At 38.7% G+C, this 15,408-nt stretch overlaps 1 protein-coding gene across 1 annotated transcript in view; it reads right to left on the bottom strand.

The window, feature by feature from the left end:
• tmem45a (transmembrane protein 45a) overlaps positions 1 to 14,016 on the bottom strand; it is a 56,682-nt gene extending 42,666 nt beyond the window's left edge. Inside the window, exon 1 of the mRNA XM_045697529.1 lies at positions 13,766 to 14,016. The gene's annotated coding sequence lies outside the window, so the exon portion shown is untranslated. The remainder of the gene's footprint in view (positions 1 to 13,765) is intronic.
• Between the last annotated feature and the right edge of the window lie 1,392 nt (positions 14,017 to 15,408).

The raw sequence follows: 15,408 nt of genomic DNA, 5'->3' as shown, positions 1-15,408 counted from the left end.
TTAATCCTGTCAGTCTTGTCACTAACCCATATCATATCAGATTAATCCTGTCAGTCTTGTCACTAACCCATATCACTAACCCATATCATATCAGATTAATCCTGTCTGTCTTTTCACTAAACCATATCACTAACCCATATCATGGTTAGATGAAACAAAAATTGCTCTCTTTCACAAGATGTGTTTTTAATTAACGTCAATTTACCAACATTTCTGAAAATAGATATATATGGCGTTTTGGAGTGAAACTCTTCCGTCCACCATTATCCTTTCTGTTCCTCCCGTTCAGATGATTAACCTGTAGTCAGGTGATTGGTACCACAGTTCTCTGCTGTTGCAATGTTTTCCAGCCTTCAAACATCCATCATTGCTCTCTGTACAGATAAATATAAATAATAATATAATAATAATATAATAATATAAATAATAATATAAATAATATAAATAAATATAGTCCTATTGTAACAACATCATAAACATGGCACGGGTTTTAAAGATCGACTGTGAGTATGACATGCCAGGGTGAGTTATAAGGATTTATGAACCTGTTGAATTATTACATGAGCTGTCCTTTGGCTCTCAGCTTGGTTTAGTCTGTTTTCAATATGTTTTCAATACATTCAGACAGGTTCTGTTTAGTCTGTTTTCAATACATTCAGACAGGCTTGGTTTAGTCTGTTTTCAATATGTTTTCAATACATTCAGACAGGTTCTGTTTAGTCTGTTTTCAATACATTCAGACAGGCTTGGTTTAGTCTGTTTTCAATATGTTTTCAATACATTCAGACAGGTTCTGTTTAGTCTGTTTTCAATACATTCAGACAGGCTTGGTTTAGTCTGTTTTCAATATGTTTTCAATACATTCAGACAGGTTCTGTTTAGTCTGTTTTCAATACATTCAGACAGGCTTGGTTTAGTCTGTTTTCAATATGTTTTCAATACATTCAGACAGGTTTTGTTTAGTCTGTTTTCAATACATTCAGACAGGCTTGGTTTAGTCTGTTTTCAATATGTTTTCAATACATTCAGACAGGTTTTGTTTAGTCTGTTTTCAATACATTCAGACAGGCTTGGTTTAGTCTGTTTTCAATATGTTTTCAATACATTCAGACAGGTTCTGTTTAGTCTGTTTTCAATACATTCAGACAGGCTTGGTTTAGTCTGTTTTCAATATGTTTTCAATACATTCAGACAGGTTCTGTTTAGTCTGTTTTCAATACATTCAGACAGGCTTGGTTTAGTCAGACAGGCTTGGTTTTCAATACATTCAGACAGGTTCTGTTTAGTCTGTTTTCAATACATTCAGACAGGCTTGGTTTAGTCTGTTTTCAATATGTTTTCAATACATTCAGACAGGTTTTGTTTAGTCTGTTTTCAATACATTCAGACAGGTTTTGTTTAGTCTGTTTTCAATATGTTTTCAATACATTCAGACAGGTTCTGTTTAGTCTGTTTTCAATACATTCAGACAGGTTTTCTTCCAAACTCGTCAGTATACGAGCTGAGTGTCTGTGAGGCACAGCTGTGTTATCACCGGTCCTCTGCTCATCATCCTCTAACACACCGTCTCCATGGTGATGATGAGCCCAAATCACTCCTCCACACCACTTTAGAGGAGTGCCTGTGATTGGTTGACAAGGTATTTGTTGTTTGTGTCACACCCACACAACAACAACAACAACAGGATGCTCATTCTGACAAGGGTGTGTCTATACCTACAGTATATCATGAGGATAATGAACTAGTAAACCGTGTTAGATTAAATAAACCTCAGGAACATACCAGAATCCTGAACTAGTCGGATATAACATCACCTATGATTTATATAATGACTGATTGGTTGATTGACCAATAGGTTAGAGACAGCGAGATCCCCATCAATAGAGCCTGTACCAGAGTCTGAGTCTGTTTAAAGCAGGAGTCATACAGAGCAACGTGACCATAAAGTTACCCAGCCTGTCTGCCAGACTGCAGGATATCAAGGTTGATCCACTATATTATGTGGTAATAACCTAAATACCATTCATATTATGTGGTAATAACCTAAATACCATTCATATTGTGTGGTAATAACCTAAATACCATTCATATTGTGTGGTAATAACCTAAATACCATTCATATTATGTGGTAATAACCTAAATACCATTCATATTGTGTGGTAATAACCTAAATACCATTCATATTATGTGGTAATAACCTAAATACCATTCATATTGTGTGGTAGTAACCTAAATACCATTCATATTGTGTGGTAATAACCTAAATACCATTCATATGTGGTAATAACCTAAATACCATTCATATTGTGTGGTAGTAACCTAAATACCATTCATATTGTGTGGTAATAACCTAAATACCATTCATATTATGTGGTAATAACCTAAATACCATTCATATTGTGTGGTAATAACCTAAATACCATTCATATTGTGTGGTAATAACCTAAATACCATTCATATTGTGTGGTAATAACCTAAATACCGTTCATATTGTGTGGTAATAACCTAAATACCATTCATATTGTGTGGTAATAACCTAAATACCATTCATATTGTGTGGTAGTAACCTAAATACCATTCATATTGTGTGGTAATAACCTAAATACCATTCATATTATGTGGTAATAACCTAAATACCATTCATATTGTGTGGTAATAACCTAAATACCATTCATATTGTGTGGTAATAACCTAAATACCGTTCATATTGTGTGGTAATAACCTAAATACCATTCATATTGTGTGGTAATAACCTAAATACCATTCATATGTGGTAATAACCTAAATACCATTCATATTATGTGGTAGTAACCTAAATACCATTCATATTATGTGGTAGTAACCTAAATACCATTCATATTGTGTGGTAATAACCTAAATACCATTCATATTATGTGGTAGTAACCTAAATACCATTCATATTGTGTGGTAATAACCTAAATACCATTCATATTGTGTGGTAATAACCTAAATACCATTCATATTGTGTGGTAGTAACCTAAATACCATTCATATTGTGTGGTAGTAACCTAAATACCATTCATATTGTGTGGTAATAACCTAAATACCATTCATATTGTGTGGTAATAACCTAAATACCGTTCATATTATGTGGTAATAACCTAAATACCATTCATATTGTGTGGTAATAACCTAAATACCATTCATATTGTGTGGTAATAACCTAAATACCATTCATATTGTGTGGTAGTAACCTAAATACCATTCATATTGTGTGGTAATAACCTAAATACCATTCATATTGTGTGGTAATAACCTAAATACCATTCATATTGTGTGGTAATAACCTAAATACCATTCATATTGTGTGGTAATAACCTAAATACCATTCATATTGTGTGGTAATAACCTAAATACCATTCATATTGTGTGGTAATAACCTAAATACCATTCATATTGTGTGGTAGTAACCTAAATACCATTCATATTGTGTGGTAGTAACCTAAATACCATTCATATTGTGTGGTAATAACCTAAATACCATTCATATTGTGTGGTAGTAACCTAAACACTAGAGGTCGACCGATTATGATTTTTCAATGCCGATACCGATTATTGGAGGGCCAAAACCCCCGATGCCGATTAATCGGCCGATTTCTTTATATATATATTTGTGATAATGACAATTACAACAAAACTGAATGAACAATGAACACTTTTATTTTAACTTAATATAATTCATAAATAAAATCAATTTAGTCTCAAATAAATAATGAAACATGTTCAATTTGGTTTAAATAATGCAAAAATAAAGTGTTGGAGAAGAAAGTAAAAGTGCAATATGTGCCATGTAAGAAAGCTAACGTTTAAGTGCCTTGCTCAGAATATGAGAACATATGAAAGCTGGTGGTTCCTTTTAACATGAGTCTTCAATATTCCCAGGTAAGAAGTTTTAGGTTGTAGTTATTATAGGACTATTTCTCTCTATACCATTTGTATTTCATATACCTTTGACTATTGGATGTTCTAATAGGCACTTTAGTATTGCCAGCCTAATCTCGGGAGTTGATAGGCTTGAAGTCATAAACAGCGCAATGCTTGAAGCACAGCGAAGAGCTGCTGGCAAACGCAGGAAAGTGCTGTTTGAATGAATGCTTACGAGCGTGCTGCTGCCTACCACCGCTCAGTCAGACTGCGCTATCAAATCATAGACTTAATTATAATATAATAACACACAGAAATACGAGCCTTAGGTCGCTAGCAAAACCAAATGCATGCTTTTCAACCGATCGCTGCCCGCACCCGCCCGCACGCCTAGCATCACTACTCTGGACGGTTCTGACCTAGAATATGTGGACAACTACAAATACCTAGGTGTCTGGTTAGACTGTAAACTCTCCTTCCAGACTCATATCAAACATCTCCAATCCAAAATCAAATCTAGAATCGGCTTTCTATTTCCAAACAAAGCCTCCTTCACTCATGCTGCCAAACACACCCTCGTAAAACTGACTATCCTACCGATCCTCGACTTCGGCGATGTCATTTACAAAATAGCTTCCAATACTCTACTCAGCAAACTGGATGTAGCCTATCACAGTGCCATCCGTTTTGTCACCAAAGCCCCATATACTACCCACCACTGCGACCTGTATGCTCTAGTCGGCTGGCCCCCACTACATATTCGTCACCAAACCCACTGGCTCCAGGTCATCTACAAGTCTCTGCTAGGTAAAGCCCCGCCTTATCTCAGCTCACTGGTCACCATAGCAGCACCCACTCGTAGCACGCGCTCCAGCAGGTATATTTCACTGTTCATCCCCAAAGCCAACACCTCCTTTGGCCGTCTCTCCGTCCAGTTCTCTGCTGCCAGTGACTGGAAAGAACTGCAAAAATCGCTGAAGCTGGAGACTTACATTTCCCTCACTAACTTTAAACATCAGCTATCTGAGTAGCTAACCGATCGCTGCAGCTGTACATAGTCCATCTGTAAATAGCCCACCCAATCTACCTACCTCATCCCCATATTGTTTTAATTTACTTTCTGCTCATTTGCACACCAGCATCACTACTTACACACCATCATCTGCTCATCATCTGCTCATCTATCACTCCAGTGTTAATCTGCTAAATTGTAATTACTTTGCTACTACGGCCTATTTATTGCCATACCTCCTCATGCCATTTGCACACACTGTGTATAGACTTTCTTTTTTTTCTATTGTGTTATTGACTGTATGTTTGTTTATTCCATGTGTAACTCTGTGTTGTTGTTTCTGTCGCACTGCTTTGCTTTATCTTGGCCAGGTCACAGATCACTGCACCTGTACATAGCCCATCTATAATTTAGCCCAAACAACTACCGCTTCCCCTACTGTATTTATTTATTTTATTTATTTTGCTCCTTTGCACCCCATTATTTAGTTCTACTTTGCACTTTCCTCTACTACAAATCTACCATTCCAGTGTTTTACTTGCTATATTGTATTTACTTTGCCACCATGGCCTTTTTTTGCCTTTACCTCCCTTATCTCACCTCATTTGCTCACATTGTATATAGACTTATTTTTCTACTGTATTATTGACTGTATGTTTGTTTTACTCCATGTGTATCTCTGTGTTGTTGTATGTTGTCGAACTGCTTTGCTTTATCTTGGCCAGGTCGCATTTGTAAATGAGAACTTGTTCTCAACTTGCCTACCTGGTTAAATAAAGGTGAAATAAAACAATAAATAAAAAAATTAACAGTTGTAAATGAGAACTTGTTCTCAACTAGTCTACCTGGTTAAATAAAGGTGAAAAAATTAAAATACAATTTAAAAAAATATGGTCAAATCCGGAAACTATCATTTTGAAAACAAAACGTTTATTCTTTCAGTGAAATACGGAACCGTTCCATATTTTATCTAACGGGTGGCATCCATAAGTCTAAATATTGCTGTCACATTGCACAACCTTCAATGTTATGTCATAATTATGTAATATTCTGGCAAATTAGTTCGCAACAAGCCAGGCGGCCCAAACTGTTGCATATACCCTGACTCTGCGTGCAATGAACGCAAGAGAAGTGACACCATTTCCCTAGTTAAAATAAATTAATGTTAGCAGGCAATATTAACTAAATATGCAGGTTTAAAAATATATACTTGTGTATTGATTTTAAGAAAGGTGTTGATGTTTATGGTTATGTCACGTCCTGGCCAGTATAAGGGTTAATTGTTATTGTAGTTTGGTCAGGACGTGGCAGAGGATATTTGGTTTATGCGGTTCGGGGTGGTGTTTTTTCTAAAAGGGCATTTGATTTAAGTATTCCGGGGTTTTTGGGCACTGTTCCTTGTTTACGTATTTCTATGTTGATCTAGCTGGTTGTATGTCTATGTTTGGTTAATTGGGGTGGACTTCCAATTGAAGGCAGCTGTGTGGTGTTGCCTTTGATTGGAAGTCCTATATTAGTTGGGTGTGTTTGTCTGTGTATTTGTGGGAGATTGTTTCTTGTTTAGCGTGTGTGAGCCTAACAGGACTGTCAAGTAATCGTGAGTTCGTTTTGTTATTTTGTATGTTCATTTTTGAGTTTATGAAATGTTCAAAATGAACTATCTCAACTCTGCTGCATATTGGTCCTCTTTTTCCGACGATGATTTCGCTATATCGTCTGACGACGAAGAAATCTCTGACAGGTTCGGTACATTGGTGCAACGACAGTGCTTTTTTCGTGAATGCGCTCGTTAAATCACCCGTTTGGCGAAGTAGGCTGTGATTCAATGAGAAATTAACAGGCACCGCATCGATTATATGCAACGCAGGACAAGCTAGATAAACTAGTAATATCATCAACCATGTGTTGTTAACTAGTGATTATGTTAAGATTGATTGTTTTTTATAAGATAAGTTTAATGCTAGCTAGCACCTTACCTTGGCTCCTTGCTGCACTCGCATAACAGGTAGTCAGCCTGCCACGCAGTCTCCTCGTGGAGTGCAATGTAATCGGCAATAATCGGTGTCCAAAAATGCCGATTACCGATTGTTATGAAAACTTGAAATCGGCCCTAATTAATCAGCCATTCCGATTAATAGGTCGACCTCTACTAAATACCATTCATATTGTGTGGTAATAACCTAAATACCATTCATATTGTGTGGTAATAACCTAAATTCCATACATATTGTGTGGTAGTAACCTAAATTCCATTCATATTGTGTGGTAATAACCTAAATACCATTCATATTGTGTGGTAGTAACCTAAATACCATTCATATTGTGTGGTAGTAACATACAGTGCATTCGTAAAGTATTCAGACCCAATGACCTTTTCCACATTTTCCATGTTCGCACATTTAAACAAAATAAAAGATTGAAATATCACATTTACAGAAGTTTTCAGACCCTTTTCGATTGGGTTCAAGTCCGGGCTCTGGCTGGGCCACTCAAGGACATTCAGAGACTTGTCCCGAAGCCACTCCTGCGTTGTCTTGGCTGTGTGCTTAGGGTCGTTGTCCTGTTGGAAGGTGAACCTTCACCCCAGTCTGAGGTCCTGAGCTCTCTGGAGCAGGTTTTCATCAAGGATCTCTCTGTACTTTGCTCTGTTCATCTTTCCCTCAATCCTGACTTGTCTCCCAGTCCCTGCCGCTGAAAAAGCATCCCCACAGCATGATGCTGCCACCACCATGCTTCCTCGTAGGGATGGTGCCAGGTTTCCTCCAGATGTGAAGCTTGGCATTCAGGCCAAAGAGTTCAATCTTGGCTTCATCAGACCAGAGAATCTTGCTTGTCATGTTCTGAGAGTCCTTTAGGTGGCTTTTGGCAAACTCCAAGCGGGCTGTCATGTGCCTTTTACTGAGGAGTGGCTTCCGTCTGGCCACTCTAACATAAGGCCTGATTGGTGCAGTGCTGCAGAGATGGTTGTCCTTCTAGAAAGTTGTCATCCTAGAAGTTTCTCCCATCTCCAGAGAGGAACCTTGGAGCTCTGTCAAAGTGATCATCGGGTTCTTGGTCACCTCCCTGACCAAGGCCCTTCTCCCTCTATTGCTCAGTTTGGCCAGGCAGCCAGCTCTAGGAAGAGTCTTGGTGGTTCCAAACCTCTTCCATTAACCTGTTGGGGCTAGGGGGCAGTATTTGCACGGCCGGATAAAAAACGTACCCGATTTAATCTGGTTACTACTATAGAATATGCATATAATTAGTAGATTTGGATAGAAAACACTCTAACGTTTCTAAAACTGTTTGAATGGTGTCTGTGAGTATAACAGAACTCATATGGCAGGCCAAAATCTGAGAAGATTCCATACAGGAAGTTCCCTGTCTGACAATTTGTTGTCCTTCTGTTGCATCTCTATCGAAAATACAGCATCTGTGCTGTAACGTGACACTTTCTAAGGCTTCCATTGGCTCTCTAAAGCCGCCAGAAAGTGGAATGGGGTGTCTGCTGTCTCTGGGCAAAGTACAACAGCTCTGTTTGTGAGTGGTCAGCCTGGGGACAGTGACACTGAGATGCGCGTTCATGAGAATTCTCCATTTTTTTCTTTCAGCCTTTGAATGAATAAAACGTTGCCCGGTTGGAATATTATCGCTAATTTACGAGAAAAATAGCATAAAAATTGATTTTAAACAGCGTTTGACATGCTTCTAAGTACGGTAATGGAATATTTTGAATTTTTTTGTCACGAAATGCGCTCGCGCGGCACCCTTCGGATAGTGACCTGAACGCACGAACAAAACGGAGCTATTTGAATATAACTATGGATTATTTGGAACCAAAACAACATTTGTTGTTGAAGTAGAAGTCCTGGGAGTCCATTCTGATGAAAAACAGCAAAGATAATCAAATTTTTCTAATAGTAATTCTGAGTTTAGTGAGTCCCAAACTTGGTGGGTGTCAAAATAGCTAGCCGTGATGGCTGAGCTATGTACTCAGAATATTGCAAAATGTGCTTTCGCCGAAAAGCTATTTTAAAATCTGACACCGCGATTGCATAAAGGAGTTCTGTATCTATAATTCTTAAAATAATTGTTATGTATTTTGTGAACGTTTATCATGAGTAATTTAGTAAATTCACCGGAAGTTTTCGGTGGGTATGCTAGTTCTGAACATCACATGCTAATGTAAAAAGCTTGTTTTTGATATAAATATGAACTTGATTGAACAAAACATGCATGTATTGTATAACATAATGTCCTAAGAGTGTCATCTGATGAAGATCATCAAAGGTTAGTGCTGCATTTAGCTGTGGTTTTGGTTTTTGTGACATATATGCTTGCTTTGAAAATGGCTGTGTGATTATTTTTGGCAGGGTACTCTCCTGACATAATCTAATGTTTTGCTTTCGATATAAAGCCTTTTTGAAATCGGACAATGTGGTTAGATTAACGAGAGTCTTGTCTTTAAAATGGTGTAAAATAGTCATGTTTGAGAAATTGAAGTTATAGCATTTTTGAGGTATTTGTATTTCGCGCCACGCGATTCCACTGGCAGTTGACTAGGGTGGGACACTAGCCCATAGAAGTTAACCTGTTGGGTCTAGGGGGCAGCATTTGCACGTCTGGATAAAAAAAATGTACCCGATTTAATCTGGTTACTAATCCTACCCAGTAACTAGAATATGCATATACTTATTATATATGGATAGAAAACACTCTAAAGTTTCCAAAACTGTTTGAATGGTGTCTGTGAGTATAACAGAACTCATTTGGCAGGCAAAACCCTGAGACATTTTCTGACAGGAAGTGGATACCTGATGTGTTGTATTGACTTTAAACCTATCCCATTGAAAAACACAGGGGTTTAGGAATATTTTGGCACTTCCTATTGCTTCCACTAGATGTCACCAGCCTTTACAAAGTGTTTTGAGTCTTCTGGAGGGAGATATGACCGAACAAGAGCCATGGAACGGTGATGTCCCATTAGACACCTGGCGCGCTAGTTCATGTTGGGTACCCTCGTTCCAATACGTTATAAAAGAGTATGCATTCGTCCACCTTGAATATTATTCATGTTCTGGTTAAAAAGGCCCTAATGATTTATGCTATACAACGTTTGACATGTTTGAACGAACGGAAATATATTTTTTCCCCTCGTTCATGACGAGAAGTCCGGCTGGCTTACATCATGTGCTAACGAGACGGAGATTTTTGGACATAAATGATGAGCTTTTTTGAACAAAACTACATTCGTTATGGACCTGTGATACCTGGAAGTGACATCTGATGAAGAGAATCAAAGGTAATGGATTATTTACATAGTATTTTCGATTTTAGATCTCCCCAACATGACGTCTAGTCTGTATCGCAACGCATATTTTTCTGGGCGCAGTGCTCAGATTATTGCAAAGTGTGATTTCCCAGTAAGGTTATTTTTAAATCTGGCAAGTTGATTGCGTTCAAGAGATGTAAATCTATAATTCTTTAAATGACAATATAATATTTTACCAATGTTTTCTCATTTTAATTATTTAATTTCTGACGCTGACTTGACTGCCGGTTATTGGAGGGAAACGATTTCCTCAACATCAATGCCATAGTAAAACGCTGTTTTTGGATATAAATATGAACTTGATAGAACTAAAAATGCATGCATTGTCTAACATAATGTCCTAGGAGTGTCATCTGATGGAGATTGTAAAAGGTTAGTGCATCATTTTAGCTGGTTTTATGGTTTTGGTGACCCTGTCTTTGACTTGACAAAACATTACACACAACTCTTGTAAATGTACTGTCCTAACATACTCTAAATTTATGCTTTCGCCGTAAAACCTTTTTGAAATCGTAAAACGTGGTTAGATTAAGGAGATGTTTATCTTTCAAATGGTGTAACATAGTTGTATTTTTGAAAAATTTGAATTTTGACATTTATTTGGATTCAAATTTGCCGCTCTTGAAATGCACCTGCTGTTGATGGAGTGCACCACGGGTGGCACGCTAGCGTCCCACCTAGCCCCAAGAGGTTAAGAATGATGGAGGCCACTGTGTTCTTGGGAAACTTCAATGCTGCAGAAATGTTGTTGTACCCTTCCCAGATCTGTGCCTCGATACAATCCTGTCTCGGAGCTCTACGGACAATTCCTTCGACCTCATGGCTTGGATTTTGCTCTGACATGCACTGTACTCGGCCTTGTCTTAGGACAGTAAGTTGGTGGTTGGAGACATCCCTCTAGTGGTGTGGGGGCTGTGCTTTGGCAAAGTGGGCGGGGTTATATCCTGCCTGTTTGGCCCTGTCCGGGGTTATCATCGGATGGGGCCACAGTGTCTTCTGATCCCTCCTGTCTCAGCCTCCAGTATTTATGCTGCAGTAGTTTATGTGTCGGGGGGCTAGGGTCAGTCTGTTACATCTGGAGTATTTCTCTTGTCTTATCCGGTGTCCTGTGTGAATTTAAATATGCTCTCTCTAATTGTCTCTCTCTCTTTCTTTCTTTCTCTCGGAGGACCTGAGCCCTAGGACCATGCCTCAGGACTACCTGGCATGATGACTCCTTGCTGTCCCCAGTCCACCTGGCCGTGCTGCTGCTCCAGTTTCAACTGTTCTGCCTGCGGCTATGGAACCCTGACCTGTTCACTGGACGTGCTTGTTGCACCCTCGACAACTACTATGATTATTATTATTTGACCATGCTGGTCATTTATGAACATTTTAACATCTTGACCATGTTCTGTTATAATATCCACCCGGCACAGCCAGAAGAGGACTGGCCACCCCTCATAGCCTGGTTCCTCTCTAGGTTTCTTCCTAGGTTTTGGCCTTTCTAGGGAGTTTTTCCTAGGGAGTTTTTCCTAGCCACCGTGCTTCTTTCACATGCATTGCTTGCAGTTTGCATTTTTAGGCTGGGTTTCTGTACAGCACTTTGAGATATCAGCTGATGTACGAAGGGCTATATAAATACATTTGATTTGATTTGTCAACTGTGGGACCTTATACAGACAGGTGTGTGCCTTTCCAAATCATGTCCAATCAATTTGTTTTACCACAGGTGGACTCTAATCAAATTGTAGAAACATCTCAAGGATGATCAATGGAAACAGGATGCACCTGAGCTCAACTTCGAGTCTCATAGCAAAGGGTCTGAATACTTATGTAAATAAGGTATTTCTGTTTTCGCTTTGTCATTATTGGGTATTGTGTGTAGATTGATAAGGATTTTTAGAATAAGGCTGTAGCGTAACAAAATGTGGAAAAAGTGAAGGGGTCTGAATACTTTCAGAATGCACTGTAAATACCATTCATATTGTGTAGTAGTAACCTCAAATCAAAATCAAATAAAATTGTATTGGTCACATACACGTGTTGTGGGTGTAACTTAAATACCATTCTTTGACTCAGGCATTGGAATTTCACATGGGTCTAACCCATTATCTTAAGCATACATTATCGACCCTTCCTTATTCCCCATGGAATCCCCTCTTCAGGGTAAACCCCTGCTTTCAAAAACAATATAATTTTACTCTTCAGGGTAAACCTGTTCTCTCTTAAAGCATATCATTTTACTCTTCAGGGTAAACCTGTTCTCTCTTAAAGCATATCATTTTACTCTTCAGGGTAAACCTGTTCTCTCTTAAAGCATATCATTTTACTCTTCAGGGTAAACCTCTGCTATCATTGGCCACGTTTACCCTGAGCAACAATATCCCATTTACAATAGTATTGGGATATTGTTATATTCTGTTTTTGAGTTTACACATATCCCGTTTACAATAACCCGAAAAGGCTTGTATTCCGGTTATGAGAACCCCTGATGAGATACCTGGGAAATGGGGATCCGAGACAGGTTACTGTGGCATGGCAACAAACCCCATACCGTCTGCGCAGGCTCAGTTTCACAGAAGTTTTCATCTGATTGTCCAGCAAATCACTTCAAAAAGTAGGCTACCTACGCATTTCAATACACCATAATAATTCCATAATCATTAATTTTGATGATAGTCCATACTGGACCGTATAGCCTACTGGCTACTTTCACTCCTAATTTAGACAAGTTTCTGTGTATAATTTCGGACATTTGGTATTTTCGACATTTGGTAGACCATTCGTTTGTCAACTATATAGTTAGATACATGCAGCTTCTCTTCTGTCATAAATTGTTGCCCTATGAGACTAAATAAAGTGTAGTGCTCAGCAGAATAATGTCTTTAACACCGGTAAAGTTGTCTGTTTCGTTGAGGGACCGGGGAGAAAACGCATTAAGTCCAAAACACTGGAAAGATTGGTCCTGTTCTAAATGTCGTCAGTTAGACTGGTTTTAAGGAAAAGAAAAGCTGAGAAAATGATGAAACACCATTCTGATAAGACAGTTGGTCTGGGTACATATGTGATGTGGTAGAAATACTGTTGGCTTGTATAACTGTGTCAGACTGTGTCAAAGACAACACATTACAGCGCATTTTCTCAACAGAAGCTGAAAGAAATAAATATTTCTCCACTCCTGTTCCCGAGACAAAATAACATTTGTTCTATAATTTTACTGCAAGAAATCCATACTTTTGCAGGAGTTAATATTATATTACGCTACATTTGACAGGTTATAGACCTACAGCCAGTGTCCATATTTCAGTTAGTACTGAATATATTCCGTATGAATTTAAATGAGGAATATTCAGTTTATTCATGGATACAGGAATACTCGTTAGCAGGATATCAACGGTCCATATAAACCGTTTATCCCGAATAAGACCTGAAGCAGGATATGAGCTACTATACACCAAAGATGTACTGATAATAAAGTAAAAGGATAACTGTCGATGAACTAATATAATATAGCCTGTAGCCAGCTGTTTCTTAAATGTTAGTTTAAGTAAGTTAAGTCTCTGAACTTGTCTTACCGTAGTTAGATTCTTTCCACACAAAAATATCCGTTCGCCAAAGTTCCTAAAACGGTTCCGTTTGTCGAAACATTCACATTTTATTCAAATCCAATGTACACAGTTTAACCATCTTCCAAAAAGAAAAATATCCCACATACAGTATCTTCCAAAGAGGTGAGTAGGTTATTATTATACCAGTCGTCCCATCTTCCAACTAGCTACATTCACAACCACTTTCTGATGCTTGGAAATGACTTGTTTTTTTGCTTTTTTGGGAAACATCCTCAACTGTTTTCCATTGGCTGAGCGTTGTAAAATGACGTCACTTGTACTGACATTGATTGGTTGAACACGTTGTCAGTCTGCAGCGAGCGAGATTCCACGTGTGCACTTTTACCCCCGCTGCTTGGAGTCCCACTCTGGAGAGACAAATACAATCCTCTACTTATAGTCCCACTCTGGAGAGACAAATACAATCCTCTACTTATAGTCCCACTCTGGAGAGACAAATACAATCCTCTACTTATAGTCCCACTCTGGAGAGACAAATACAATCCTCTACTTATAGTCCCACTCTGGAGAGACAAATACAATCCTCTACTTATAGTCCCACTCTGGAGAGACAAATACAACCCGCTGCTTGGTGTCCCACTCTGGAGAGACAAATACAATCCTCTACTTATAGTCCCACTCTGGAGAGACAAATACAATCCGCTGCTTGGAGTCCCTCTGAGAGACAAATACAATCCTCTACTTATAGTCCCACTCTGGAGAGACAAATACAACCCGCTGCTTGGAGTCCCACTCTGGAGAGACAAATACAACCCGCTGCTTGGAGTCCCACTCTGGAGAGACAAATACAATCCTCTACTTATAGTCCCACTCTGGAGAGACAAATACAATCCGCTGCTTGGAGTCCCTCTGAGAGACAAATACAATCCTCTACTTATAGTCCCACTCTGGAGAGACAAATACAATCCTCTGCTTATAGTCCCACTCTGGAGAGACAAATACAATCCTCTACTTATAGTCCCACTCTGGAGAGACAAATACAACCCGCTGCTTGGAGTCCCACTCTGGAGAGACAAATACAATCCTCTACTTATAGTCCCACTCTGGAGAGACAAATACAATCCTCTACTTATAGTCCCACTCTGGAGAGACAAATACAATCCTCTACTTATAGTCCCACTCTGGAGAGACAAATTCAATCCTCTGCTTATAATCCCACTCTGGAGAGACAAATACAATCCTCTACTTATAGTCCCACTCTGGAGAGACAAATACAATCCTCTACTTATAGTCCCACTCTGGAGAGACAAATACAACCCGCTGCTTGTTGATTGAGTCAATCGATGGACGTTTGTAGTGCGCCATACATATTCTATCCACAATGATACAGTAGCCTACTAGGATATTTCGGGGGTTTTTCTCCAGTTTTTATTTGGCTTTTTAAATGAATTAATTCACTATTTTGTGAAAGATTCTCCCCAAATTAAGGAACCTGTTGATTTTAGACTATAGTGTGGAAATGAACAGATTTAATATACAACTTCAGTTCACATGAAGATAGTCGTGTCTGCGCTTCACTCTGGATGCGGTTACGCGGCCAGGCAGGACACAAGAGTTCTCTGAAGGCTACGTGCAGAAAGTCACGCTGC

This window comes from Salmo salar, chromosome ssa16 (assembly GCF_905237065.1).
Source record: "Salmo salar chromosome ssa16, Ssal_v3.1, whole genome shotgun sequence".
NCBI classification, from domain to species: domain Eukaryota; kingdom Metazoa; phylum Chordata; class Actinopteri; order Salmoniformes; family Salmonidae; genus Salmo; species Salmo salar.
This window is presented reverse-complemented; position numbering and strand designations above follow the sequence as displayed.